The sequence below is a fragment of the Phaseolus vulgaris genome, chromosome 10 (genome assembly GCF_051622355.1).
Source record: "Phaseolus vulgaris cultivar YP4 chromosome 10, ASM5162235v1, whole genome shotgun sequence".
NCBI lineage: Eukaryota > Viridiplantae > Streptophyta > Magnoliopsida > Fabales > Fabaceae > Phaseolus > Phaseolus vulgaris.
Window position 1 is genome coordinate 13,887,005 of NC_143507.1, and position 5,884 is coordinate 13,892,888.

The 5,884-nt window shown below is 36.3% G+C and overlaps 1 pseudogene; it reads left to right on the forward strand.

Annotated features, from left to right (window-relative positions):
- Nucleotides 1-531: 531 nt before the first annotated feature.
- Nucleotides 532-5,319, forward strand: LOC150024241 (uncharacterized; annotated as a pseudogene).
- Nucleotides 5,320-5,884: the final 565 nt, after the last annotated feature.

Genomic DNA, 5,884 nt, shown 5'->3' on the forward strand with positions numbered 1-5,884 from the left:
TTTCTGTCAAGAACTAAATCTGTTCTTTTGAAATTGAATCTGTTAATTCTGGGTTTGAGTAAAAACTGTTCTTCCTGATTTGTTAAAGTTCTCTGATCATAAACAAGGTTGCTGTATATGATGGTTTAAGTGATTAGTGAACAAACTGTCCATTCATTAAAATCTGAGAAAGAATCATTTTTCTTAAAACCTTGTGTTGAGTAATTTTGTTTGATTTCTAAGCATAGTTGTATCCTTCATCCTCACAATATTAAGCTGATCTGATTCTGTTATAATTCTCTGTTGATCACATTTTTACATTGAACAAATTCAAATTGTGCCAAGACTACTCTGAAGAATCAATTTGTTTCATGTAAAAACAATCTGTTCTTTTTGCCTCTGGAATACTGAAAATTGTGTGTTCTTGCGAAAATTTTATAAGCTCAATTCACCCCTCCCCTCTTGAACTTAGACATTAATAGACCCAACAATTGGTATCAAGAGCTAGGGCTTGTATTTTGCTCAAGTGTGTGTATGATGTCTGAGTTTAAAATGCCTTTTGCTGAAGATGCGTCTATTAATAAACCTCCTATGTTTGGTGGTGTTAACTATGCTTTCTGGAAAATCAGGATGAAGATCTTTATGGAATCTATTGACATGGAAATCTGGGATGCAGTGGTCAATGGACCTTTTATACCTATGCAGGTTGTCAAAGATGAAACAATAAAGAAGCCTTGGTCTGAATGGAGTGAAACAGAGAAGAAGAAGGCCCAATATGACTCCTTAGCCAAGAATATCATCACCTCTGCACTGAACATGGATGAGTTCTTTAGAGTCTCTCAATGTAACTCAGCAAAGGAGATGTGGGATGTACTAGAGGTGACTCATGAAGGGACTGATGATGTGAAACGGGCAAGGAAGCACTCACTAATTCAGGAGTACGAGCTGTTCAGAATACAATCTGAAGAAAGTATTGCAGATGTGCAGAAACGATTTACACACATTGTAAATCACCTCACTGGCCTTGGTAAAGTCTTTGACAAGGAAGAGCTTAATATAAAGGTACTAAAATGTCTTGATAGGAGCTGGCAGCCTAAGGTAACAGCAATCTCAGAATCCAGAGATTTATCCAAGATGTCCACTGCTGCACTTTTTGGAAAGCTGATAGAACATGAAATTGAGCTGAAAAGATTGAAAGAACAAGAAACAGTGGAAAAGAAGGCCAAAGGAATTGCTGTGAAAACTACCATGGAACATGATACAAGTGAGGAAGAAGGTGATCCTGAACATGATGAGACCGTGAGTCTGCTCACCAGAAAGTTCAGCAGGTTTCTTAGAAAGAAAAACCGTGACAGAACTCAGCAAAGAAAGAGGTATTCCAAACAACCTAATGATTCAAATTCTTCCAATTACACGTGCTTTGGATGTGGTAAACCAGGTCATATAAAAGCTGATTGTCCAAACAATCAAAGTAAAGAAAAATCAGCAAGCAAGAGGAGTGACAAAGGCAAAGGTAGAAGAGCATATATCTCATGGGAAGAAAATGATGTATCCTCATCTAGTAATTCCTCAACTGAAAGTGAAGAAGCAAATCTTTGCTTCATGGTGAATGATGAGGGATCCAACTCTGACTCAGTAAGTAATTTCTCCACTGATTCTGAAAACTATGATCAGCTGCTAATAGCCTTTAAGGAAACACATGATGAAGCAAACAGGTTGGCTATAATGTGCAACAGATTGAATAGAGTAAATAGGGTACTTGAACCTAAGGTCAAAGCTCTTGAAGAAGAACTGCACAAAGCTAAAACTGAATTGATTAGTCTTGAATTGACTTGTTTGCATGCATCAATTAAAACTTGTGATAATTGTAAAAAGCTGGAAAAACAGGTTGAGTATTTGTTAAAAACACTTTCAAATTTCACTAAAGGAAGAGAAAATCTTAAAACCTTATTAGGTTCACAGAATGTTGTTTTCAATAAAAATGGTTTAGGGTATAATCCTGGAATGAAAGGTAATGTGAAAAAGCTGTCCAGTTTCTTTGTTCCTTCCAAAACAGGTTTTTCCTCTTTTAGTTATTCAAAAACAATGCATATTGAAACATTGTTTTATTGTTTGAAGTCTGGTCATGTATCTAAAAATTGTAAAGCTAGGAGGTATCTTGTTCCCAAAGGATTGGCCAAATGGCTTCCTAAGGAAAGGTGTTAATCATGCTGGACCCTACACTAAAAGGGTACCATATGTGCTAAATCTGTTTTGTTGCAGAAAAGCAGCAGGAGAAACCAGTGGTATCTTGACAGTGGCTGCTCAAAGCACATGACTGGTGATGTGACTCAGTTCATAAATCTGAAACTCAAAGATGAAGGGCATGTCACATACGGGGATAACAATAGAGGAAAAATTCATGGAAGAGGAGATGTTGGTACTAAAGACTCAACTACTATTGAGAATGTCCTATATGTTGAAGGGCTAAAACATAGTCTTCTAAGCATTAGCCAGCTGTGTGGCAAGGGATACAAGGTCAATTTCGAAGCCAACACTTGTACAATTTCAAATGAAATTTCTGGTAAGGTGCTGTTCACTGGAAAAAGGGTAAACAACATTTATCTCCTAGACATTATAAAGAGTTGTTCTGAAAATGAGTGTTTGCTATCTAAGAATGATGAGTCATGGCTGTGGCATAGGAGACTAGCTCACATTCACACAAATCACTTGAATAAGCTAAAATCTAAGGAACTTGTTTCTGGCTTACCAAACATAAAGTTTCAAAATAACTGATTGTGTGATGCCTGTGTAAAGGGAAAACAGATTAGAACTTCCTTTAAATCAAAAGATATGGTTTCTTCAAATAAAGCTTTGGATGTTTTGCATGTGGACTTATTTGGACCATCTAGGACTGCTAGCTTAGCTGGAAATTACTATGCTTTGGTGATTGTTGATGACTTTTCAAGATATACATGGACTTTGTTTCTTGCTTCTAAAAATGATGCATATAAAGCCTTTAAGAAACTAGCTAAGGTTCTGCACAATGAAAATGAAAATAGGATAAAACAGATTCGTAGTGATCATGGGGGAGAATTTCAAAATGCAAAGTTTGATAAATATTGTGAAAAACATGGGATCATACATAGTTATTCTGCTCCTAGGACACCCCAACAAAATGGTGTTGTTGAAAGAAAGAATAGATCACTAGAAGAATTAGCTAGGACTATGCTAAGTGAATCTGGTTTACCTAAATATTTTTGGGCTGATGTTGTATACACTGCTTCTTATGTGCTTAACAGAACATTAATTAGACCAAATCTTAAGAAAACTCCCTATGAATTGTATAAGGGTAGGAAGCCTAGCATTAGTCATCTTAGAGTGTTTGGCTGCAAATGCTTTGTTTTAAATAATGGTAAAGATAATCTGGGGAAGTTTGATCCTAAATCAGATGAAGGAATACATATTGGTTATGCTATAAATGGTCATGCTTATAGAGTGTATAACAAAAGATTGCTTGCAGTTGAAGAATCTATACATGTTGTGTTTGATGAAACAGATTTTTCTGTGCCCAAATCTGTTCTGGACGAACCTGGTATGGATGATTTAAGAACTGTTGTGCAACAGAATCAATCTAGTGAGCTTGATACAACTAATTCAGATTCTATCAAAGAATCTACTGTGAATGCAGGACTGCCTAAAGAATGGAAGACTCCAAGGGATCTCACTCTTGACAATGTAATTGGTAATATTGAGAAAGGAGTCTCAACAAGGAATTCACTCAACAATTTCTGCAAAATAGTAGCTTTTGTGTCACAGATTGAGCCTAAAAGCCTGGAAGAAGCACTGCAAGACAGCAATTGGATAACAGCAATGCAGGAAGAGCTGAACCAGTTTGAATACAATGAAGTGTGGACTTTGGTTCCAAGAAAGCATGAGATGAACATCATAGGAACCAAGTGGGTGTACAGGAACAAGATGGATGAACATGGAGCTATCACTAGAAATAAAGCAAGACTGGTTGCTAAAGGGTATAACCAAGAAGAAGGTAATGATTTTGGTGAAACCTATGCACCAGTAGCACGTCTTGAAGCTGTCAGACTACTTCTAGCATTTTCCAGCATACAAGGTTTCAAGTTGTTTCAAATGGATGTCAAGAGTGCATTTCTAAATGGCTACATCAATGAAGAGGTGTTTGTATCTCAGCCTCCAGGGTTTGAAGATCACAAAAATCCAGAACATGTGTACATGCTTAAGAAGGCCTTATATGGATTGAAGAAAGCACCTAGGCAATGGTATGAAAGGCTAAGTGAATTTCTGCTTTCTCAAGGTTACAGCCGTGGCAATTCAGATAAAACCCTCTTTCTAAAGAAGAAAAGTGAAGATATCATACTTGTGCAAGTCTATGTAGATGATATTATCTTTGGATCCACAAATGAAGAAATGTGTGAAGACTTTGTGAAAACCATGAAAAGTGAGTTTGAGATGTCAATGTTAGGAGAAATGAATTTCTTCCTTGGACTACAAGTTAAGCAACTCAAGGATAGAATTTTCGTGAGTCAAGAAAAATACTGCAAGGAGCTGCTTAAGAAGTTTGATATGAATCAATGCAAAGCAATCAACACTCCTATTTCAACAAGTTGTCAGCTGGATCAAGATTTGGCAGGAAAATCAGTGGATCAAACTAAGTACAGGGGTTTGATTGGTTCTTTACTATACTTAACTGCTAGCAGGCCTGATATTATGTTTGCTGTGTGCTTATGTGCTAGATATCAATCTGATCCAAAGGAATCACACTACAATGCTGCAAAGAGAATTCTGAAATATTTGCAAGGATCTAAGAATGTTGGATTATGGTATCCTAACAAGGTATCTTTAAATTTGACTGGTTTTTCAGATTCTGATTTTGCAGGTTGCAAAGTTGATAGGAAGAGCACAAGTGGGACTTGTCACATGCTTGGATCAAGTCTAATTTCTTGGCATTGCAAGAAGCAAGCTTGTGTTGCTCTCTCTACAGCAGAGGCAGAATACATAGCTGCTGGAAGTTGTTGTGCTCAAACCTTATGGCTAAGGCAACAGCTAAGTGATTTTGGAATTCTGTTAAACAAGATACCTATAAATTGTGATAATACTAGTGCCATAAATCTGTCTAAGAATCCTGTCATGCACTAAAGAACTAAACATATTGAAATTAGACATCACTTTCTAAGAGAACATATAGCTAATGGAACATGTGATATACAATTCATTGGTACTGAATTTCAACTAGCTGATCTATTCACTAAACCACTTACTAAAGACAGGTTTTACTTTCTTCTAAATGAATTGGGTATTATTAGCTTAAATTGTCCTCTGCAGTGAAAATTTCAATCTGTTGTTGTATGTTTTAACATGTTTCGTTTCATGTTTCAGAAATCACAGCTGTGACTAGGAAAGAGAAAGATTTATTTTTCTCTCTCCCACTTTATTGTTGACTGCCTTTACGGTTATTGACCAGCAGATCCATGCAAATTAGTGTGTGGGTATCCTAACTAATTGGATTTTGTGTAGATGCAACAGATTTGATGTACCAAAATCAGGTTCCAAGATATTCTTACGTGAATCCACACCTGAACCTGCTGCACCATTGGAATAAAATCTGTAGCATATCTGTGGGATTTGATTTTTCTTCAAAATTCATTATTTCCAAAATCTGATTACATTGCCCTGAATTAAAATTTGTGTTTTTCAATTTTGGTTTAATAATCCTATATAAACCTAGCACAATTTAGCTCGTCTCTCACACCCTTCCACTTGTACTATAAGCTGTCCAGGTGCACATTGTTTCACCACAGGTTGTGTTTCTATTTTGAGTAATAATCTGTAATGTTTCTCTTCTAGAATTGTATGTTAATATATTGATGCATGGAAAAACAGATTAAGCATG